The 25,313-nt window shown below is 42.8% G+C and overlaps 1 non-coding gene and 2 pseudogenes across 1 annotated transcript; all 3 read right to left on the bottom strand.

Moving 5' to 3' along the window:
• Positions 1-15,980: 15,980 nt before the first annotated feature.
• LOC149517773 (25S ribosomal RNA) lies at positions 15,981-19,328 on the bottom strand (annotated as a pseudogene).
• A 232-nt stretch (positions 19,329-19,560) lies between these two features.
• LOC149517772 (5.8S ribosomal RNA) lies at positions 19,561-19,716 on the bottom strand. Its single transcript, XR_016344387.1, has one exon. It is a non-coding gene; the product is annotated as a 5.8S ribosomal RNA (ribosomal RNA).
• Positions 19,717-23,835: 4,119 nt separating this feature from the next.
• LOC149517771 (18S ribosomal RNA) lies at positions 23,836-24,920 on the bottom strand (annotated as a pseudogene).
• Between the last annotated feature and the right edge of the window lie 393 nt (positions 24,921-25,313).

Here is a 25,313-nt window from a genome sequence, read left to right as displayed (position 1 = left end):
ACTCCCTAGTACTTAACCATATTTTTCAAGAACAATCGAACTGCCTCCTTGATTGGGCACTCATTGGTTGCTGGAATGAAGATTCCATACTTGGAAAACCTATCCACCACTACCATAATCTTCCAAACCCCTCTGTCTTGGGTAGACCGACTATAAAGTCTAGAGAAACACTCTTCCATGGTCACTCTGGCATTGGCAATGGCTCCAAGAGACCCCTTGGTTTCTTGAGCTCCACCTTGTCCTATTGGCACATAAGACAAGTCTTCACACAAGCCTCCACATCGTCCCTCATGTGCGGCCAATAGTACCGGTCCTCGATCAGCGCTAAGGTGCAGCTCACTCCTAGGTGTCCAGCCCACCTTAAATCATGACACTCTTGCAAAACTTCCTTGCGGAGCTTCTCGTGCTGCGGCATAAATAGTCTACTACCCTTGGTGTACAACAAACCATCCTGCATCCAAAACTGCCTAGTCTTACCTTGCTGGGCATACTCGATAAGAGCCTTGGTTGTAGGATCATGCTCAAGTCCCTCTTTGATGTGCGACACTAGTGACCCCTTTGGTTGGCTAATGGTAACAAGGTTAGCCTTCCTGCTTAGGGCGTCTACCACTAGGTTCACTCGTCCTGGCTTGTACTCCATCTGGAAATTAAATTGTGCAAGAAAATCTTACCATCTCACCTACTTAGGGGACAGCTTCTTCTGCATCTAGAAGTAGCTAGTCACCACATTGTCCATCCTAACCACAAACCTTAACCCCACCAAGTAATGATGCCAAGTGCACAAACAGTGCACCACTACAATCATCTTCTTCTCTTGGATCGTGTACTTATGCTTAGTCTCGTTTAACTTCTTACTCTCGAACGTGACTGGATGTCTCTCTTGCATCAACACGCCCCTTATGGCAAAGCCTGATGCATCCATACACACCTCAAATGGCTTGGCATGGTCTGGCAAGGCCAAGAGTAGCTTTTCGGTCACAGCCTACTTCAACCTATAAAAAGCTTCCTGGCACCCTACGCTCCACTCCCATGCTTTCCCTTTCTTGAGCAAGTTAGTCAATGGCATGGCTATTGCTGAGTGACCTTTGATGAAACACTTGTAGTAGTTAACCAGCCTAAGGAATGATCTCAACTTAGTGACCTTGGCTGATGATTCCCACTCCATGATGGCGTGCACTTTGCCTTCATCCATGCGTATCCTACCACCTCCCATTATGTGGCCTAGGAATGGGATCTCTTACTGGGTGAATGAGCACTTCTCCCTCTTGACAAATAGCTTGTGTGCCCGTAACACCTCGAACACCTGTCTCAAGTGGTCTACATGCTCTCTCAAAATCTGGCTGTAGATCACAATGTCATCTAAATAAACCACAACAAATCGATCAAGGAATGACTGAAATACTTTGTTCATAAGGGTGCAGAATATTGCTAGGCCATTCGTGAGTCTGCAAGGCATCACCAAAAACTCATACGAACCATACCAAGTGACATATACTATCTTTGGCTCATCTCCCTCCGTGATCCTAACTTGATAATAGCCCGATCTCAAATCCAGCTTGGTGAACCATCTTGCACTCCCAAGTTGGTCGAATAAGTCTGCAATGAGTGGGATAGGGTACTTGTTCTTGACAGTCAGCTTGTTCAAAGCTTGGTAGTCTATGCACAGCTACAACGACCCATCATGCTTGTAATGGAATAGAACCGGTGCACCAAGGGTGCCTTCGATAGCTTGATGAAGCTAGCATCAACTAACTCTTTGAGCTACTTCCTCAACTCTTCCAACTCTGGTGGGGACATTCGGTAAGGGGCTTTAGCTGGTGGCTTGGCCTTGGACACCAACTCGATCTTGTGGTCTACCTCCCTCTTAGGTGGTAGCTGGCTAGGCAGCTTTACGGGCATCACATCACTAAAGGTCTTCAACACTTTTAGACCTCCAAGGGTGACTCGACCTCCTTTTCCCTTAGCTTATCATATTTCGGGGCTACCAAGAAGGTGTCTTCTTCCCTGTTTACTGCTTTGGTAGATTGGATGGCTGACACCACCCATGACCCAACTCCAGACCCTCTTCTCAATGGCACTAGGCATTGGCACCTTGTATCCAAGATGCAAACACAATCAGTAAAAGGCACAAAGAGGGTGTTAATCCGAACAAGGAAATCCAACCCAATCACAAACTCATAGTCATCAAGGGGTATTACCTCTATGGTCTCCTTGCCTTTCCAGTCTCTAAGCTGTAACTCGACTCCTCATGCTACTCCAATGGCTGGAACCTCCTTGGAGTTCATCATTTTAATGGTACCAGTCCCTTTCTGCACCTTCAGTCCGAGCTTCTGGGCTCCATCACCTAAAATAAAAAGATGTGAGGCACCTGTGTCCACCACCAGATTTGTAAACATCAAGCCCTTTGGCTTGTAGCTCCGCTTACTCTGGACAACATTGAGCACCAACGACCCAAGCTTTGCTACCCTTGTCTCTGGCTCCTCATCAGACTCCTTGTTTATAGTAGCCAGCTTGCCCTTTTGTGGGCAATTACGTGCTATATGGCTCCCTCCACATAGGTAACATGCTAGTGGCTCTCGGTCCCCCTTTGCTTTCCACTTGCGTGCTGGTGGCTTCCTCTCACCATCCTCAATTGAACGGTCTCGGTCTCTTTCCTTGGACTCCCAATCACAATCCTTCCCTTTGTACTGCTTCTTCCAGTCCCTACCCTTACCCTTGGGCTTGAAAGACTCAAACTTGTTCAGAGGCTTAAACTCTATCAAAGACTTAGCAGTAGTCATGGCTTTAGCCAAGTCATGAACTCCCCTCTATTGTAGCTCATGCTTCACCCACAGCTTCAGCCCATCCATGAAAGCAAATAAGGCATCCATCTCACCTAGATCCAAGATCTGTAACATAAGTTCAGAGAATTTTTAGACATACTCCCTTATGTCCCCTTACTGATTCAGCCCATGTAACTTTACCCATGCCTCATCATCAGCATACTTCAGGTAAAATTGCTCTCTGAACTCCTTTTGGAACTCTACCTAAGTTCCAATCTTGGCACTCCCACGCTTGACATCATCACACCTGTGCCTCCACCACAATAAGGCTACATCAGTGAGATACATAGCAATGGTGCTTTCCTTTATCACCTCATCTTGCATGCCCATGGCCTGGAAATACTGCTCCATACCCCATAGGTAGTTGTCTACTTCCTTGGCCACCCTAGTCCCCTTGAACTCCTTAGGCTTGGGTACATCCACTCTGGACTTGGACACTCCAGCAAACATGCCATTCCTAATGGCAGTGTTGCAAGTAACGAGCTCACTGGCAAGCTCCTCCATCCGCTGGCGCATGGCCTCTATGCCATCACACAAGGTCAGCACTTCAGCCTCCAATGCCTCATTCTTTTAGGTTATCACGTCCATGCCTTTGTTGAGAGCAGCTTGCAGCTCACCTTGGATCTCCTCTCCCATGGAGTCTAGCAATGCAATGTGAGTCTCCACTTCCTTAAGCTTCTCTCCCATGTCACCCATGGTCACCTCCACCTTGCTCAGCCTACTGTCCATGGTAGACCAGATATCTCTTGAACTAGCTTTCCTACCACTTCCATGCCCCTGCTCCTAGGCCTCAGGTTGTTGGTTAGCAATGTCACTTTGGGATGCCATCTCCTCAATCACGATCTAACCTGCACAACATAAACACGTAGAACCAAACTTGCTCTGATACCAATTGTCACGGGCTCTGACCTTAGACTCAAATTTGTGTGGCCTTAGGCTTGGAATCTCCTCTTTTATGCCTAAGTTAGCCTAAAACACAAGCGTGCAGGCACTAGAATAATGGGAAAGGCTGATTACGCAAGTTAAAGAAAAACAAGATAACAAGGCAGAATGCTAGAATATGCTCTGTATTCACTGAAACAAAAGCGTTTGATGGTGTACAAATGAGGGTGGAGTAGCCCTCTATTTATAGTTGAGGCTCTAGCTACACTTAATGGCAATATCCCTAGAATAAAGGCTAAAATCAAGGGATTACACAGATTACAATCAATCAGGATTCTAACTCCTGATTTCCATGGTCAACCAAATCTGCTAGGAGGCTTCTGCTGATCCTGCAAGCTTTCAGAATGTTCACTTGCATATCTAGCACCTTGGGCCCTTCTGGATATGGTACGGGTAGCCTGAATGCCAGGCCTTGGCCTCACGGGCTGGCCTACAAGTTGGGCAGGTGTTCTGGCCTCATCTCTTTGGCCTTGCGTGTAAATACTTGCCGGTGCGCCTAGTCTGCGAGCCTCAATATTTTGCTCACCTGTTGGTGCACCTGATGTGCTTGGCGCACCTGTTCAGGGCATGACATAAGCTCCTGGCTTGTGACACAAGCATGGGTTTGAGCTTAGCACAACCAAGCCATTCTTTCACATGCATGTCAACTAGTCAAGGCCATAGGTGCCTACAGGTCACTAGACTAACTAATCACTAGACAACATGATGAGAGGGTAAGCATGGCCTAGATTTTTCTCCAGGGACATTATCATGGATATATGCATTGATAGGCCCATAATGTACACCTACTCCCCTCATAAAGAAGAAAAGGGGCTCGGATAACCAACTTATAAAGAACATGAGAGTTTTATAGATATGCTTGTAGTAGACATTAGAGCATTCAAAATAGGGACACTTTTTTCAAACAGGTATATCCTGCACCAAGATTCCATAGGTTTTGATGGTGGTTAAGGTATGTGCGGACACCAAGGCCTAGCATGTGGTGATGGTGTTTAAGGTAACTACTTGCATCGAAGGCCATTTACTACCAATGCTGATCGAGGCATGTGCCCATACCAAAGGCCAGCATATGCCAATGGTGGTCAAGGCAAGTGCCCATACCTAATGCCAACTTGTGTCGATGGTGGTCGAGGCAAGTGCCCCTACCAAAGGTTAACTTGTGCTAATGATGTTTGAGCCATGTGCCTGCACTTTGCACCAACATGTGCCATTGATGGTTAAGGCCTTGGTCAAAGCTTGATTCTAGGCCATGGTGCACATATTGGACTCAAGCATGTGCTGGTTTAACTTTTTTTTACCTAGGGCACCATCGTTGGAGAACTTGATTGGTGCCATTAGAGGTTCCAACGATTGAAGGTAGGGGGAGGTGTGCGTACATTATATACAATGGGCACTGGTCCTTGGCCCTTATATTGGCCCTATATCCCCAAGGAACCTTGACTACTCACACCCACTTAAAGAGCGTAAGAGCTTTTACAGGTTCACAGCTAGTAGCCATTCAAGAGTCTAAAATTGGGGTACTTTTTTTAAATGGCCAAAAAATCGTCTACACTTCAATTTTTTAGCTGAATTTTTTTAGGGAAGCCAATAAAAATACAAGGATCATGTATTCCAAAATTAGGGCCAAAACTTCTTTTAAAAAAAATCAAAAAATCTAAATTGAGAAAAATTTTAAAATTTATGAAAAATAAAAAATGAGTCATCTTGCCATGAAACTTCACATGAAGGCTTAAGGGACCATTATATGAATTTACAAGCCATGAAAATGTCATTGGCACAACAAAAATATGATGATGTGCTTGAACCCACTTATTGCCCAATCATGGTGCACATGGTGTGTGGCCTAGGCCTAGGATACTTGCGCATAGTGTGGGGCCCAGCATGTGCTGATCTTGTTTGAGGGAATTGCCTGCACAAAGGCTAGCATGTGTCGATGGGGGTCAAAACATGTGTTGAGATAAAGGGCCATCAAGTCCCGATGATGGTTGAGGCATGTGCATGCACTAAGGGTCTTTCAATGTCGATAGAGGTCAAGGCATGAGATGTGCCATAGTCCACAAGCTGGTCCAAGCTTAGGGGTTCTTTTTAAGTCAATGAATAGTTTTAGTTCTAGTAGGATAGGGTTTGACAGCCACAAGGACCATGCCTTGAGGTTTTGTAGGGAACTACCCCAAAATAGTGTTATAGGTAGTGATAAAGACTTTAAAGGCTCAAGCATGGTGTTTAGGTTTGGTAGACTTGAGCCAAGCCTATATATGGGCACTAGTGAGTGCTTATATGAATTACAAGTCATAAAAATGGCATTGGTATGGTAGAAATATAAATATGTACCTTAACCCACATACTATCTGATCGTGGTATGTATAGTGCATATCTCGAGCCTAAGATACCTATGTGTGGTGAGTGGCCTAGCATGTGTTCAAGGGAACTACTCACATAAAGGGCCAGCATGTTTTAAAGGTGGTCAAAGCATGACCTGAGACTAAGGGTCAACATATCCCGATAGTGGTTGAGGCATGTGCATGTATCACAGTCCATAAGCTAGTCTAATCCCATAGGTTCTCTACAAGTCAAGGAGTAGTTCCAGTTCTAGCCAGACAAGGTTTGATGGCTAGATGGATAGGCCTTGAGGCTTATTGGAGGCCCAGGTTGTGAAAAGCTAGCCTAGAACAAAGGTATTGGCAGTGATCAAGATTTTAGAGGCTTAAGCATGGTGTTCATGTTCGACAGAATTGAGTTAGGCCCAGGTATGGGTGCTAGTGAGCACTTATATGAATTGACAAGCTATAAAAATGGCATTGGCATGGCAAAAATAAGAAGATGTGGTTAAATCCACCTATTACCCAGTTATGGTGTAAATGGTGCATGTGTTACGCCCTGGGCAAGCGCGCCGAGTGCACAAGCTGAAATGCCCAAGGTTGAGGCTTACGCACTAAGAGTATTGGTCAGGGTTTGCACACTAGGCCTTGGTGAGGAGTCCAGATCACCTACACAGGATGCAAGATAGCCTGCATGGCCAAGGCCAGGCCCGCATGATGCTCGCACCACGTCTAGGAAGGCCCAAGAAAAGAAGTGCGTAATAAGATCTTCTAGAAGCATATAGGATCAATATGTGCCTTCTAAAGGATTTGGTTGACCCTAAAAATTAGGAAATAGAATCCTGTATTAATGTAATATATGTAATCCTTGATTGATTGTAATTCTTTGATTTTAGAGATTTAGTCGTAAGTGTAGTTAGGGGCATCAACTATAAATAGAGGGTCACCCCACCCTCTTTTATACATCATCTTACACTTTTGCTTTAGTAAAATACAAAGCATATTCTAGCAATTCTCTTATTCTTTTGTTTTTTTCAAACTTGCACATTCTATCCTTGCTATTGTTCTAGTGCTTACACGCTTGTGTTCTAGGCTGACTTAGGCTAGAAAAAGGTGATTCCAAGCTTAAGGTTGCATGGATTTTGAGTCTTAGGTCGGAGCCTATGACAGTTGGTATCAGAGTAGTTTTGGTTCTGCTTGTTTATGTATGTGCAGGTTAGATTGCAGTCAAAGAGATGGCATCCCAGAGCGATGTGGCTAGCCAACAACCACAGGCCCAAGAGTAAGGGCATAGAAGGGGCAAAAAGGCCAGTTCAAGAGACATCTGGTCTGCCATGGATGGGAGGCTATCCAAGGTGGAGGTGACCGTGGGTGACATGAAGGAGAAGCTTGATGATATGGAGGCTCATATTAAAGTGCTAGACTCTATGGAGGAAAAGCTCAAGGGTGAGTTAGAAACTATTCTCAATCAAGGCTTGGATTTGATCACCCAAAGGAATAAGACTTTGGAGGCCTAGGTAGAGACCATGCATGATGGCATGCAGGCCATGCTCAAAGAGATAGAGGAGCTCAAGAACGAGTTCACTGCGTGCAAGACTGCCATAGGGAATGGCATGTTTGCTGGAGCATCTAAGACCCGTGTGGAGATCCCTAAGCTCAAAGGGTTCAAGAAGACCGGGGCAACTAGGAAAGTAGACAACTTTTTATAGGGCATGGACCAGTACTTCTAGGCCATGAGCATGCAAGATGAGGCTACCAAGGTAAGCATTACATCAATGTATCTTACTAATGTTGCCTTGTTGTGGTGAAGGTGCGGGTGTAATGATGTAAGGTGTGAGGTGCCATGATTGGAACTTGGGTAGAGTTTAAAAAGAAAGTTCAAAGAGCAATTCAACTCAGAGTATACCAACAATGAGGCTCAGGCAGAGTTGTGTAGGGTTACCCAGTAATGAGAGATAAGGGACTATGTTTAAAAATTCTCTAAACTGATGCTTTAGATCTAAGATTTGAGTGAGATAAAGGGCCTACTTGCTTTTATGGATAGGTTGAAGCTGTGGGTGAAGTGCCACAGATCAAGACTTAATCTCTAAGCCTATGTGGCTCCAAGGCCTCGACGTGCACTCATTCGATGTCCTAGATCAACCTACGTACTACAATTTACACCCTTGTGAGGTATTGTTCGCTCTGGCCCCTCTAGCCTCATAGTTTTGTCCCACAAAAGATGCCTCACAAGGAGGAAGAGGTGTGAACCCTTATATCCCAAGACCAACTATAGTATTTAACTAATGTGGGATTCCTGACTTCACTTCAGGACCATGACATCTTTTCCCACTCTAATGAGGGCCCACCATCCTTCATGGCACATCTCTAGTACCTTATAGAGTTGGCTTTTATTCCATTTGTCATAGACCAAGAATTAATATCCAAGCCTATGTGGCTCCAAGACTCAATCATGCACTCATCCAGCATCCTAGATTAGCCTACTTACTACAGTTCACACCCTTGTAAGGTATTGTCTGCTTTGGCTCTTTTGGCCTCATGGTTTTTTCCCACAAAAGGTGCCTCACAAGGAAGAAGAGGTGTGAACCTTTATATCCCAAGACCAGCTCTAGTACTTAACTGATGTGGGATTCTTGACTTTACTTTAGGACCATGATAGAAGCATGAGCTACAAAGGTAGGGAGTTCATGACTTGGCTAAAGCCATGTCTATTGCGGAGTCCTTGGTGGAGTTCAAACCATTAAACAAGTTTGAGTCATCCTAGCCCAAGGGAAAGGGTAAGGGTAAGGATAAAAGAGACAGGGAGAAGTAGTCCAAGAGAAGAGACTATGACCAATAGTCCAAGGATGGGGACCGAGACCATTCAGACAAAGATGGCGAGCCATTAGTAAGGAAATGGAAGGCAAAGAGGGATCAAAAGCCGCTTGCATGCTACCTATGTGAAGGGAGCTACATAACATGTAACTACCCATAGAAAGGCAAGCTGGCTATTGTATATAAAGAGTTTGATGAGGAGTCAAAGGTAAGGGCAGCAAAGCTTAGGTCATTGGTGCTCAATGCTATCTAGAGTAAGGGGAGCTATAAACCAAAGGCTTGATGTTTGCTGATTTGATGGGTACAGGTTAGAAGGTGAGTGCACTAGTAGACACAAATGCCTCACACTTGTTTATTTCATGGGTTTGAACCTAAAAGCTCATTTTAAAGGTGTAGAAAAGAACTAGTACCATCAAGACAATGAACTCCAAGGAAGTTTCAGCCATTAGAGTAGCATAAGGAGTGGAGTTATAGCTTAGAGATTGGAAGGGTAAAGAAACCAATGAGGTAATACCCTTGGATGACTATGAGTTTGTGATTGGGTTGCATTTCCTTGTTCGGATTAATGCCCTCCTTGTGCCTTTTGCCAATTGTATTTGCATTATGGATGCACAGTGCCAATGCCTTGTACCATTGAGGGGAGGGTTTTAGATTGGGTCTAAAGTGGTGTTAGCATTCAATTTGCCAAGGCAGTGAACAGGGATGAAGACACCTTATTGGCAGCTCTGAAGTATGAGGAGCCAAGAGAAGAGGAGTCTAATACCCCCTTGGAGGTGCTAAAGGAGCTGGAGTCCTTTAGTGATGTGATGCCTGCAAAGTTGCTTAGCAAGCTACCATCTAAGAGGAAGGTGGACCATAAAATCAAGCTAGTGCCCAAGGCCAAGCCATCAGCTAGAGCCCCTTACCAAATGTCCCCACCAGAGTTTGAAGAGTTAAGGAAACAGCTCAAGAAGTTGATTAATGCTAGCTTTATAAGGCCATCTAAGGTGCCATATGGTGCAATAGTTCTATTCCAGTGCAAGCATGATGGGTCATTGCAGTTGTGTATAGATTACCAGGCTTTGAATAAGTTGACCATCAAGAACAAGTATCCTATCCCACTCATTACGAAATTGTTCGACCAACTTGGGAGCACAAAGTGGTTCACTAAGCTGGATTTGAGGTCAGGCTACTATTAGGTTAGGATCATGGAGGGAGATAAGCCCAAGATAGCGTGTGTCACTTGGTATGGCTCGTATGAGTTCTTGGTCATACCATTTGGACTTACCAATGCCCCAGCAACCTTCTGTACATTCATGAACAAGGTACTTCAGTCATTTCTTGATCAATTTGTTGTGATTTATCTAAATGACATTGTGATCTATAGCTAGATATTAGGAGAGCATGTAGACCACTTGAGATAGGTGTTTAAGGTGTTGTAAGTGCACAAGCTGTATGTCAATAAGGAGAAGTGCTCATTTGCCTAGCAGGAGATCTTGTTCTTAGGCCACATAGTGGGAGGTGGTAGGATTCACATGGATGAAGGCAAGGTGCATGCCATCTTGGAATGGGAACCACCAACCAAGGTCACTGATCATTCCTTAGGCTGGTCAACTGCTACAAGCCCTTTATCAAAAGCCACTCAGCCACATGCCATTTATTAACTTGCTCAAGAAAGAAAGAGCATGGGAGTAGAGCATAGGGTGCCAAGAAGCCTTTGATCGGTTGAAGCATATTGTGGCCAAGAAACCAGTCTTAGCCTTGCTAGACCATGCCAAGTCATATGAGGTGTATATAGATGCATTAGATTATGCAATAGGGGTGTGTTGATGTAAGAAGGACATCTAGTTGCATTTGAGAGCTAAAAGCTCAATGAGACTGAGTGTAGATACACGGTCCAAGAGAAGGAGATGACTACAATGGTGCACTACTTGTGTACTTAATGCCATTACCTATTGGGGTTGAGGTTCATGGTCAGAATGGATAATGTGGTGACCAACTACTGCCAGTCACAGAAGAAGCTATCCTTCAAGCAGGTAAGGTGGTAAGATTTTCTTGTGGAGTTTGATTTTTATATGGAGTACAAGCCAGGACGGGTGAACTTAGTGGTTGACACCCTAATCAGAAAGGCAAACCTTGCTACCATTAGCCAACAAAAGAAGTCTTTGGTGCCGCGCATCAAGGAAGGCCTTGTGCATGATGCTAGTACGCTTAGCAAAGTAAGACTAGGCGATTTTGGTTGTAGGATGGTTTATTGTACACTAAGGGCAGTAGGCTATTTGTGCCGTAGTATAAGACACTTTGTAGGGAAGTCATGCAAGAGTGCCATGATTCGAGGTTGGCTCGACACCCATAGGTAAGTTGTACCTTAGCTTTAATAGAGGACTGCTACTACTAGCCATACATGAGGGAAGATGTGGAGGCCTATGTGAAGACTTATCTTGTGTGCCAATAGGATAAGGTGAAGCTCAAGAAACCAAGTGGTCTCTTGGAGCCATTGCCAGTGCCAAAGCGACCATGGGAGAGCATCACTCTGGACTTTATAGTCAGTCTACCTAAGGCAAAAGGGTTTGGAAGCATCGTGGTAGTGGTGGACAGGTTTTCCAAGTATGGGATTTTCATTCCAGTAACTAAAGAGTGCCAATTGAGAAGTAGCCTAGTTGTTTCTGAAGAACATGGTGAAGTATTAGGGAGTGCCAAGGACCATTGTTAGTGATCAGGATAGGCATTTCACGGGTAGGTTCTGGACTAAGTTGTTCAAGTTTTTAGGGTCAGACTTGAACTTTTCCATTAGTATACATCCATAGACCGATGAGCAGACTGAGCATGTGAATGGAGTATTAGAGGTCTACCTCGGCACTATGTGAGTACCACACAAAGGAACTAGCCAAAGCTGTTAGATGTCACCCAATTTTCTTACAACTTGTAAAAGAGTGAGGTAACGAACTAGATTCCATTTGAGATCATAATAGGTTAGCAATCGCTAACACCCGGTTTGATTACTGTAAGTTATACAAGGCCAAATCCAGTAGCATACAAGTTTGCCAAGGCTTGGCAAGAGCAAGCTAACTTAGCTAGAGTCTATCTACACAAAAAGACAAAGAGGTCAAAGAAATGGGTAGACCATAATAGGTGGGAGATACAGTTCCAAGTAGGAGACTTGGTGTTGGTGAAGCTGCACCCCATTGTGCACCACAAGAGGCTACACAAAGGCCTAGTCCAGAGGTATAAAGGATCTTTTTGAGTAGTGAAGAGAGTAGGCAAGGTTGCCTGTAACTTAGATATGCCACCCAAGCTAAAAGTACACCCGATGTTCCAAGTTAGCATGCTCAAGCCATTCTGTGAAGATAAAAGAGATCTAGGATGGGCAGAGTCAAAGCATATGCCATTAGGAGCTAGGGTCTTATATAAGAAGGAGGTCCACAACATCATAGTTGACCAAAAAATAAGGTAGAAGAACTACCAACCAAGACAAGAGTAATTGGTGTACTGAAAAGGACTTCCAAATAGTGAGGCAAGTTGTGAACTGGCAGAAGACTTAGACAATTTTGGGACCAGATGAAGTAGCACCATATAGAAGACGTAATAAAGGCATTACGCAATCAAGTGAGGGAGAATGTCATGCCCTGGGTGGGTGTACAAGGCACACAAGCTCAAGCACTTGAGGTTGAGGCTCGTGCACTAGGAGCATTGGTGAGGGTTTGCACACTAGCCCTTGGAGAGGAGTTCAAACCGCCTATATAGTATGCAGGTTAGCTTGCAAGGCTAAGGCTAGGCTCACAAGATGCCCACACCATATCCAAGAAGGCACAAGAAAGGAAGTGTCCAGCAAGATTTTTTAGAAGCACACAAGATCAGCAGGAGCCTTTTGGAAGATTTGGTTGACCTTAAAAATTGGAAAGCAAAATCATGTATTAATGTAATCTATGTGATCCTTGATTGATTGTAATTCCTTGATTCTAGGGATTTAGCCATAAGTGTAGCTGGGACCTCAATTATAAATAAAGGGTTGCCCCACCCTCCTTTGTACATTATCTTACACTTTAGTTTTAGTAAAATATAGAGTATATTCCAACAATTCTCTTGTTCTTTTGTTTTTCTCAAACTTGAGCATTCTGTCTTTCCTATTGTTCTATTGCCTGCACACTTGTGTTCTAGGCTAACTTAGGCTAGAAGGAGGTGATTCCAAGCCTAAGGTTGCATGAATTCTGAGTCTTAGGTTGGAGCCCATGACACACATCCTGAGCCTAGGATACCCACACGTGGTGCATGACACAACATGTGTTGATGGTGCATGAAGCATATGTCGAGACCAAGGGCCAAGATGTATTAATGGTGGTTGAGGCATATGCATGGGTCATAGTTTGCAAGCTGGTCCAAGCCTATAGGTTCTTTCTAAGTCAAAAAGCAGTTCTAGTTCTAGTGGGATAGGGTCTGACATCTAGGGGGACTAGGCATTGAGGCCTACTAGAGACCCAAGTTATGAGGAACTAGCCTAGAGTAGTGGTATGGGTAGTGATCAAGACTCTTGAGGCTCAGGCATGATGTTCATGTTTGGCAAAATTGAACCAGGCCTAGGTATGGGCACCAGTAAGCTCTTATACAAGTTTACAAGCAATAAAAATGGCATTGGCATGGTAGAAATATGAAGATGTGCCTGAACCCACATACTGTCTATCGTGGTGTACGCATAGCCCAACATATGTTGATGGTGTCTAAGGGAACTACCTGCACAAAGGGCCAGCATATGTTGATGGTGGTCGAAACATATGCTGAGACCATGGGCCAACATGTCCTGATGGTGCTTGAGGCATGTACATGTGTCATGGGCCTAGGACTTAAACCAAATGCTCCATGTGGCCTTAGGCTGGACTCCCTCCTTGTATGCTTAAGTTAGCATGCAAACACTTTCAAGCAATGAGCACTTAAAAGAACATTGAAAGGCACTATAAAGCTAGAAAAGGCTAGAAAGCAAGAGATGCTTGGAAATGCTATAACTTGTATTCACTCAAGTGTTTTTGTATACCAAATGAGGGTGGGGAAGCCCTCTATTTATAGTTGAAGCCCCCATGAATTAATGGTTAGGATTGACTCAATCTAATGGCTATTACAGTATCCAAGATTACAAAGAGATTACATGAGATATACGTCAAAAGTTTGAATTGTGTAAGGAACTATATTATCATGGGAGTCTCCAGATCCTTCTAGAAAGTTCTACCTATTAGGTCTACTTCGGCCTGATGATAGTTAGGTCTACTATGGCATGGTGTGCCCACACCAAGGCCTAGTCCACTTGCACCGGGGCTTAGTCCATTTGAGGCCCATTTACAAGTGTTAACCTTGGTTTAGGGAGCTTGCATGAGCGGTTATGATGCTTGCGTATGCATTCTGCTCTTGAAAGGTTCTTACCAAGATAGGAAGCGGTTTTAAGAAAACACGGACCAAGTCAAAATGTAAGGGAAACCAGGTCCAAAGGTGCAATGGAGGCCCTATGTGCAGGACCATGACTTAGAATGGGTGTGCAAGCATTGAAACAAGCTTAGGCAGCTTAGGCCAAAGGATCTAGTTTGGCAACTTTTAGACAAACCCAAGCACAAGTGTGAGAGTAAGCCTAGGTGCAGGCAAAACCAAAGTATGTGTAGACATGTAAATTTAGAACTATTCATTGTAATCCCATTGTATGTCTTATACATATTATACTCTTTGTGAGCATTAGAATAGGAATAATGTCAACCATTGATTCAAGGGGGTTTTAGCTATAAATAAAAGGTGTGCCCACCCTTATTATACACACCATAACTTGAGTAATACAAGTTTACTCTTGCCTATCTTTGTTGTTCTCTTTAGCTTTCCATTAAACACCTTATACAGAGGCTTGTCTAGCAGTAGCTTAGGTGGTTGGCCCTAAAGTCTTGAGTGTCTGTTCACCAATTCAGTTGAAGGCTAATGTGGGAAGTTGGATGGGTCCATTCCTAGGTCCTGGAGCCTTAAGAGTCAAAGCTTAAGTCTTAACTAGTGACACATGTATCATGGTTTATAAGCTGGCCTTGGCCTAAGGGTTCTCTTCGAGTCGATGAGCAGTTCCAATTCCAGTGAGATAGGTTCAATAGTTAGGGAGCTAGGCCTTGAGGCCTACTAGAGGCCTAGGTCATGAGGAACTAGCCTTTTTTAGTGGTATGGGTACTGATCAAGACTTTAGAGGCTTAGACATAGTGTTCAAGTTTAGTAGAATTCAGCCAAACCTAGGTGTAGATGCTGGTGAACGATGCATGGGCACACAATCAGACCCAGCTATGGGCACTGATGATCGAGGTATGGGTGCATAGTCAGACATAGTATGGGCACACTTGAACATAGTCCTAGGAGGATCAAATTTATGGGCTTCTAAAAGGCCTAATACTGCAGCATAATTTTTGATAAGCTAGAATTATGTTAAGCACTTGACTTTTGTAGGCTAACTTAGGCAAACAAAGTCAATTCCCTATCCAAGGTTGCATGAAGTTTGGCTTAAGATTGGAGCATGTAACGCATGCATCGAGCATCATTTGGTGCTGATGGTGATCGAGGGGTACGCAAGTGTTATGGGTGGGAGGTTCATGATACACAAGCCGCACCAAGTGCCAGCATCTACTAAGAGGAGTTCGAGGCAACAACCTATACCAAGAGCTCACTTGCACTATCGGTGGTTGAGGCAAGTGCCTATACCAAGTGCCAGCATTTGGCAATGGTGTTCGAGGCAACATCTTACACTAAGGGCCAACATCTATTAATGGTGTCGGGGTAACAATAAGCCAGCATCAGTAGATGGTATTGGATGCAATTGCCTATTCCAACCAAAGGCCACATGCTATTGATGCTATTCCAGGCAACAACCTACACTAGAGGCTGGCATGCACTGATAGAGTTCAAGGCAAGTGCCAACACTAAGGGCGAGGCTATCATTATAACAACTACCAAAGGTATTCAATTGTAGTTTACTTGGTGGCTATAACAAATTCCTGACCAAATCTATTGCAATGGAGAACCCCATTCATCCCCAACCCTAGAAGGGTGCGGTGTAAAAAAATAAAATGAAAGGACTTCGATGGGTGTTGTGGGGGGAGGGAAAAATTGAAGCAATAAAGGGTTAAATCTCAATGGATGTGGTAGCAAGGCTACTCTACCACATACAATATCCTATCACGTATTTAAGTCATCTATAAAAGATTCTACTTGCCACTCGATGGGAACTGAGCTCCAAGGAGGCTTGTGTGGCTTATTCACCATGGGGGCTACACCTAGGACACATGCCCTTGGGGGCATTGGCCCCTACTGTGGGTCAACATTTGGGTGATAGGCACATGCATCACTTCTAGCCTAGATTTTGACTTGAAGGCATTTGGTTATAATCCAGCACATGGTAGCTTTGTACCTTTAGCTTTTCAACCAAATGCGATGACCTATTGTGCAAATAAACAATTGTTTTCATACTAGGTTGAATTACTATTGCGACACTGTAATTAGTAAGGTAAATCTAACCTATCTCATGATAGTCTAAACCTAGTTCACGTTCCCAATGGCTGGTGAACAATCCAACACTTGGTGAATTTTGCTTCATAATGATTGAAAAAGTTAACATTGAAAGATAAAGAAGCAAAGTCACTATGAATGCTTGGCTACCACAAGCCAATTATCCATGTGGTTTCTAACACCTCTAGCTTCAAATTCTGATGGTCTAAAGGATCGATAGGCCATTTTTTCATAGTTTGTATTTGTACTAAAAATCAAAAGCAAATGAGCTTTTACCCTTTTGTTCTACATGAGATTTCTATTCTCATTGAGCTCATCTTACGACACTTGCATTATCTTTTAACATATGTACCACCCAACCAAACTCTCTACTTGATAATGTTTTTCACTTAGATTCACTGATCGAGGCTGGCTTTAGGTTTAGAAGAAGGGGTCGTACCTTACCTTTGATTTACAGAATAAGTAAAGTAGCGTTAAAAGTAGTGGTATTTTAATTTCACTTGAGGGCTGCCACTTACCCTACACCTCTCAAGTCATTTCACAAAGTCAGACTAGAGTTAAGCTCAATTGGGTCTTCTTTCCTCATTGATTCTGCCAAACCCATTCCTTTGGTTGTAGTTTCGCCAGATAGTAGACAAGGATAGTGGGAATCTCATTAATCCTTTCATGCGCATCAATAATTAGATGACAAGGCATTTGGCTACCTTAAAAAAGTCATAGTTACTCCCACCATTTGCCTACGCTTGGCTGAATTTTTTCACTTTAACATTAAAAACACTGGGCAAAAATTACATTGTGTGAACATTTGTAGGGACTATCACAATGTTTTGTTTTAATTAAGTAGTCAGATTCCCTTAGTCCATACTAGTTTAAAGTTGACTATTCATTGTTTAAGGAAGGCTTTTAACTGGCACATGGTGACTTGCTCTTACCATGGGAGTAGCTCAGTAGTGCATTGATAGTCGACGGGTTTAAAAATAGGACCTCCATGCATAGCCCTTAGAGTTAATCCTTTTCTCGAGGTTACGAATCCATTTTGCTGACTTCCCTTGCATACATTGTTCCATTGACCAATGGTTGTTTACCTTGGAGACCTGATGTGGTTATGAGTATGATCATACATGAATGGCACTCGATGCTCCAAATTTTCAAGACTTGCCAAGGGTGCACCAGACACCAAGCAACATACGTTGCTCATTTGGCTACTGGACCCTACCTACAGTTGAGTCATTTCCAAGGTAGGGAGGCCATGGAATAGAAAAGATAACTCTTTTCGAGGACCCCACCAATGTCTCTAGATTCTTTAATGTTGCCATCAATCGCTGTATCTCGGTTCAAGAATTTTAACTTTATTCCCTTTTAAAAGCTTGTTCAGGATGCACTATTAGACTATCTTCCCCCATCTCTTAAGATTAACTGACCCATATACAAGTGCCATTCACATGGAACCTTTCCTCTCTTTGGCCTTCAAAGTTTTCATTTGAATATTTACTACTAATGCCAAGATCTACATTGAGGGCTGCTCCACCCAAGCTTATGCCTCAGGTTTTATAGTGACCATGTGTCTTGTTACTTATTAGGGCTCGGCCATTGCCCTAATAGTTGAGTATAGGTCATATGCTTAAGCGTCATCCATTTTCAAGGCCAGTTGACTTAGTAGGTGAGTTGTTACACACTCCTTAGCAAATTTTAACTTTCATGACCACTATTCTACTATCTTAATCGACCAACACAATTTTTGGGTTCTAGGTTAGTGCAAAGTTGGGCACCATAACTTGGCTTTTGGTTTATCCTGCATCACCAATTCTACTTTCCAAAAATAGCTCACTTGGAGCTCTCAATTTCATGGCATGGCTTAATGAAGCTACACTGTCCTACCTAGTTAAAGTTTAAGAATAGGTCGAGGGTGTTACGGACCCAATGCCTCTAATCATTAGCTTTACCTGATGGAATTCACTAAGGGCTCCAACTATCCTAAGAACAACTTCAGAGGGAACTAGCTATTAAATTGTTGATTAGTCTTTCACCCCTATTCACAAGTTAATTGAACAATTTACATGCTAGTATCATTGTGGGCCTCCACCATAGTTTCCTTTGGCTTTGTCCCACTTAGGCATAGTTCCTTATCTTTTAGGTATTTACAACCATGCTCACACTCGAACCCTTCTTAAAAGATCAAGGTCGGTCAGTAGCTCACTCATGAGGGATCCCATCAATCAGCTTCTTTGTGTTTTATAGGTTTTCTACCCCATTGACTCACACACATGTTAGACTCTTTGGTCTATGTTTCAAGATAAGTCAGATGAGGAACCTACAAGCCTATGTCAGGAGCATGTGAGTGTTGAGGCATGTCGAGATGGCATGTGCTACATTTTATAATTATGGTAACAATGTCTCCATAGGCATATTGAAAGCTTAGGTTTGGGCCACCGCCATGACCCACAATGGCCCATGCCCTAGTCGATCGACGGATCAGCTATCATTGTTCCACATTTAACCAAGATGCATCATTGGCCCCCATTTCACTTCTTTCTTAATAATTTCAAGAACTCTTTGACTCTCTTTTCAAAGTCCTTTTCATCTTTCCCTCGTGATACTTGTTCTCTATCAGTTTCTCACCCATATTCAGCCTTGGATGGAATTTACTACCTTATTAGGGCTATATACCCAAACAACCTGACTCACAGATAGTGCCTTATGGTGTGATAGGGTCTAGGCATAACTGGGCTCTCAACTTTTTTGGCTTCCCATTCCTGGGGACTTGGGCCTGGTCCACCACTGAGGACTTGTCTGTAAACTACAATTCAGACACCGTGGGCACCCGATTCTCAAGTTCGGCTCTTTCTAGTTTGCTTTTTATTGCTAAGGGAATCTTGGTAAGTTTCTTTTCTCTACATGTATATATGCTTAAATTCATCATGTAATCTTACTTAACCTGGGGTTATGATGCTAGCATCAATCAAGTGATGCAAGGGGTCCAATGGGGTCTAGATGGACAACGAGCATGCAACACTAGAGTTGAGGCATGCCAAGAGCTTTACCACCAATGATCACAATGCTATCATTGTCGGGGACTCGCTTTTGGGCCAACCACGATCAGTGAGATCATGAGGGGCAACTTTCAGCCCCTTACTGTAGAGCCTAATGGGTGGGGGTTTAGAGGGGGAGATAACGCATGACACCCAGCCAGGCGTGCCCTCAGCCTAATGGCTTGTAGCATAACTTGCATTCAAAGACTCAATGGTTCATGAAATTCTACAATTCACATCATGTATCACATTTTAGTACATTCTTCATTGATGTGAGAGTTGAGATATCCATTGCTGAGAGTTGTTTTCATTTTTCATGAAAAAAAGAGTCATGATGTCGCCCATGTATGCACCATGAACAGGATAGAGAAGGCACACATACTCTTTTTCATTCTGGTTCACTAGGGTGTTTGGCACCAAGGGTTCGTTATTCAGCCGTAAGCAATGATACTAATAGTTTCACCCGCTTAGGAAGTGAAATGAATCGATTGTCATGCACAGCTAGAACAGGAAGGGGCTTGACACATGAAGGTACCCTTGCCCCCTTAGTGTTTTGTTAATGCATTGTAGCAAGTTTCAATAATGATCTTTTCACAAGTTCACATACGAAAACCTTGTTATCACTTTTCCTTCCTCTAAATGTAAGGTTCGATGGACTTCTCGAGACATCATAGGCAATGAACTATCATATTGCCATGATCCAAACACTTCATCAGACCATTCAATCAGTAGGAGTGATGGGCGGTATGTACAAAGGGCAAGGATGTAGTTAGTGTGAGCTGATGACTCATGCCTACTAGGAATTCCTCATTAAATACCAACAATTAAAATGATCAATCACCATGATGATGAAATTTCAAATATTACTTGGGCCTATCAGCCAAGGCTATATGTCACAGGTTGAGACTCAAGCTTTGACTTGTGTAGCTCTAAGACCCAAGAATTAACTCATTCGGTGTCCTAGAGCAGCCTTTAACTAGATTAATGCATGGACACTTGAAACTCCAAGGCCAACCATCCTAATATACTTCTAGACAAGGCTGCACATAAATTGCTTGATGGAAAGCTAAAGAGAACAATAGAGATAGGAAGGAGTAAACTTGTATTATTCAAATTGTGGTGTGTATAGTGAGGGTGGGGGGTTTCTCCTATTTATAGCCTTAATGGAAAGCTAAAGAGAACAATAGAGATAGGAAGGAGTAAACTTGTATTATTCAAATTGTAGTGTGTATAGTGAGGGTGGGGGGCTTCTCCTATTTATAGCTACGACCCCCTTGAACCAATGGCTAACATAGTTCCTATCCTAGGGCTTACAAAGAGTCCAATATATATAGGACATTACAATATGATTACATTGGAGAGTTTTAATTTTACATAAACTTTATCAGAAAGGAGTTTGAATTAGCTTGGACTCCTTTTTTAGCAATATCCATATGAGGCTCTTTTTTGCAGGTTTAGTTCTACTATGCTTGGGCCTACTCACGTGCTTATGCCTAGGTCTATTTGAAAGCTGTCAAACTAGATCCCTTAGCTTGAGCTCCCTAAGCTTGTTTCGACACCCATGCATATATTCTAGGTCATGGTCTTACCACCAAGACCTCTATTACGCCTCTGGGCCTAGTTTTCCTTGCATTCTAACTTGGTCCTGATTACCTTAGAACCCGTCCCTATCTCAGTGAGAACCCATGGGCTTGGTCTTTCTTATGGACTGTGACATTCTCTCCCACTCATTCTAGCAACATCCTCATTGCTAGATGGATGCTACACTTGAACTGCATGCTTCTGTGCAAATCAACTTCGTCTTCTCCCCTCGAACTAGATTTCCTATGTGTCTGTCCTATACCCAAATAAGTACTTTACTGTTGTTCTTCGAGTATCATTAACCCTGTGCTGCACTAGTCTTTTTTGCCTACACACCCAATGTCTCCTCTACTTTCTTTAAGTTGCCTGCTACAAAATTTTTTTTGGAGGGATATGGCTACATCTTGGGACTAATGCTGTGGCACTCCATTACCACTTCACTGTCATCTCCTAGAGAGGTTCTGCCTTTTCAACAGAATTAAAAAGTGTCAAGCTGCATCACCTTAGGCTCATTTTAGTGCTCATCACCACTACTACTCTTGCCTACAAACAACTTCTCTGAGTAGTTGATGGTTGAAGGCCTTGCACACCTCGGGCACTCCTTCACCCTATGCTAATTGTTACATAAAAAACAACTCAAGGGTTTATTCTCCTTGCCCCTATTAGTGGCAATAGTGGCCATGCAAAATTTGGGATTTCTCATAGGCCTTTCCTCCCCTAAGGATCAAACATTGGTGTCTCCCTACTTTGGTTGTTTCCCCTAAGCTTTGGAGATTTGGTGCACTAAACCCGAGTCTTCGATTCCATAACAACATTAGCCCAACTTGACTCTTACATACCTCTTTGTTGCAGCATGGTCTTTACTCCTAGCTTTTGACCATCTAAAAATTGCTTAGCCACCACCACCTTAGGTCCTAAGCCCTTACCAACAACTATGGCAGTTTGAAATGTAGTATGATCAACCCTAAGCCTTGCTAGCTCCTTTTGCAAGGTTGACACCATGGCCTCCAATGCCTCATTCCACTGCATGAGCACCTCTAATGCCTCATTCAAGGATCCTTCCTTATCCTTGAACCTATACCTCAATTCAACAATAGTTACCTTGAACTTTTACAATTGGGTATCTAGTGACATCACCATGTCTCTCAATCTAGCCTTCCTTTCTTCATCTATAGGAGGGCACTTATCAAGGCCCTTACCCTGGCCTTCAGTCTAGTTTTCCCTAGTGATGCAACAACCCTAAACAATTTACAAAACTAAAGAGACTACCTCAACCTTTTGCACATTCCAGTGATCTAGTCTTGGTCCCTATGAACCAACACACCTATCTGTTGGCACAACACACCAACACACACACATTGTCAAGCACCAATCTACACATTAGCTTAACATGCCTTGCATTCTTGGTCAGCCACCAGTCTATGCACCTACACACCATGCCTAGCATTTCTATAGTACCATAATAGTAATCGATTGAACACCTAGTCTACACTTTTGTACACATGTATCTTGTGCACTAAGGGGCATATCACCAGCACACAAGCACAAAAATGACCTACGATGCCCACACCAAAAAATTGAATGCCTACACCAAAAAATTGAATGCCTACACCAACACGTTCGAAACCTCTCCCAATGTTAAGTTTAGTTCCAGCAGCACACAGTATTAATCACTCTGGAATAGTTTTTGCTGACTCTAAACTAGTTCTAAACCTACTCTAATACCACTTATCATAGGCTGAGACTCTTTGACTTGTATGGCTCTAAGACCCTGGAATTAACTTATCTAGTATCTTAGATAATCCTTTAACTAGACATATGCATGGGTACTCAAAACTCCAAGGCTAGTTGCCCCAATCTGCTATTAGATAAGGCTATACCTAAACTGTTTAATAGAAAGCTAAAGTGAATGATAGAGATAGGCAAGAGTAAACTTGTATTACTCAAGTTGTGGAGAGTATAATGAGGTTGGGGGCCCCATCTATTTATAACTAAGGCTCCCTTGAATCAATGGTTGACATAGTTCCTATCTTAAGCTTACAAAGAGTCCAATATATATAGGACATTACAATAGGATTACATTAAAGAGTTCTATTTTTACATGGACTCTATTACAAAGGAGTTTGAATTATCTTGGACTCCTTCTTTAGCAGTGCCCATGTAGGGCCCTTTTTTGGGCTTGTGCTAGGTTTGGTTCTACCTATGCTTAGGCATACACCTGCACCCATGCCTGGGTCTATCTGAAAGCTACTAAACCAAATCCACTGGCTTAAGCTTCTTGAGTTCATTTCAGTGCCTATGCATCCATTTTGGGTCATGGTCCTACCCCTGGGACCTCTATTGCACCTCTATGCCTAGTCTACCTTACAAATTGACTTGGTCTCATTAGCTTTAGAAATGCTCCCTATCTCAATGAGAACCCTTGGCTTGGTCTTTCCTATGGACAGTGACATATAAACTCGTTGAATACATTAGTGTAGTGTGTGTGTAGTCTAGAACATCTAAGGGCATCACAAACTTGTTATTGCCTCAAACTTCCTTAACCTAAGTGACCATAGTCCCTCTAAGAGGCTAGCCATGAAGGATCACCTCTTCGTAGCTAGTTAGTAGGCTGAAGTCTCATTTGTTAACAAAATTAACTAGACAAATTGCTTCACCAACCAAGAACAGCCATGCACCACCACCTATAGAATCAAGAAAGAGCTCTCATTCTATCAATCCTTACTATGTCTAAACCTGGTAAGTTCCCCCATGTTAAGTCAAATTAAGCCACAGGCTCTACTCTTGGTGGTACCCTTATGTCAATCCTTTTAAGTTTCAGCCTTGCAACCATACTCCCCTCGAAACCTAATGACTTTGATTTCTCATAATGTGTTGATGGATTTCTAAAAGTAACACTATCAATCCTTGGTCAACATTGTTTATGGTTGAGACTAGGATGATATCTGATTGTCTTTGAGCCCTCAACTTTCATTCTTGATTAATGAAAACATCCTTGGCAAATGCTTTTGTAATTGTTCATTTTTTATAAATCCAAGAGTTTCACCTCTGACTATGAAATATGAATGCGCTTGACTATCCCTATTAATCATTACTCTAATCCCAAAGGCTAACACAGTAGGACTAAAATCCTATGATGTTATCCATGCTAATGTATACAATCTTAGGCTTGCTTTGAGCACTCTAATTTCTTCAAAGTAACAACTCTAAAGCAATGACTCGGCTAGTTAAGGCCAAGAGTACATCACTGGCAGCAGGGATGAGTAGACCAATGCTCACTATGAGGTAGACCGAATAACCCAACCTTAGTTCTAACTACAAGTTTTTTAATTGCAACAACATAAATATACACTATTAGAGCTGGAATTATTGTAACTGCTAGCACTAAACTTAAACTCTAATGGATCCTTATTAAGGGTTTTAGACTATACTCATTCCAATTACCAGACTCATAGAGCCTAGTATTGTTATTTATTGTTACTACCTCCTCAAGTCAGAATTGGGTAATTTGCACACCCGCTACCATTTCTTAGGATCCCTCTCTAGAATCAAACCCTAATTCTTTGTTACTTGTTGCCACTATAGGAAGCCACTATCCTACCATCAAAAGTTGATAGGGCAAAAATTTGAATGATGCATCATCGATACAAAGGCCATGTGATCCATCATGTTATCATGAATCATTTGAGTAATAGGCAAACCCTGCATTGACCTTTTATTTAATAATGCATCCCTTTTAGAAGTCAAGATTTGTTGCACATATTAGCTCTAGAATTACTACGGTTATTCGAGTACTAGATACCATCAAACAAACTATAACTAATTTGTTGAACCATTTGTAGTTTCATAGTCTGAATTAGTTTAAACTTACACATGCATGGCTTAATTTTTTAGACAAGCATATGACTACTGGTAGGATCAACTAGGTAGCATTCTTTTGGGATGTTGGCACTACATGGGCCTTAACACACTGACTAAACAACAGAGAGAGCTAACACAAAGCATAAGCATCGTGCATGTCAAGCACATAAAATGCATAGCATTGGATGAATAAGGGCTAAGAGACCATGCTTACAAAATGTTCTGCATCTAAGAGCATGATCAAACACTAATGCACCAATGTGGCCATAGAGGTTTGGGTGGCACACTTGGGACATGGGGCACGATTGAGGTTCGACGTATAGCCCAAAAAGACATAAAACCAATAAAGGATGGCAAGACATCCAGTTTCCATTGATTTAGTATGCAACACAGGATCTCGATGGCACCCTTAAGGTACGATGACCTCATAGAGGGAGATTGAAAAAGATGATGGGTTG

Source organism: Durio zibethinus, chromosome 8 (assembly GCF_047325235.1).
Source record: "Durio zibethinus cultivar Kanyao isolate XHJ-2024 chromosome 8, ASM4732523v1, whole genome shotgun sequence".
NCBI lineage: Eukaryota > Viridiplantae > Streptophyta > Magnoliopsida > Malvales > Malvaceae > Durio > Durio zibethinus.
This window is presented reverse-complemented; position numbering and strand designations above follow the sequence as displayed.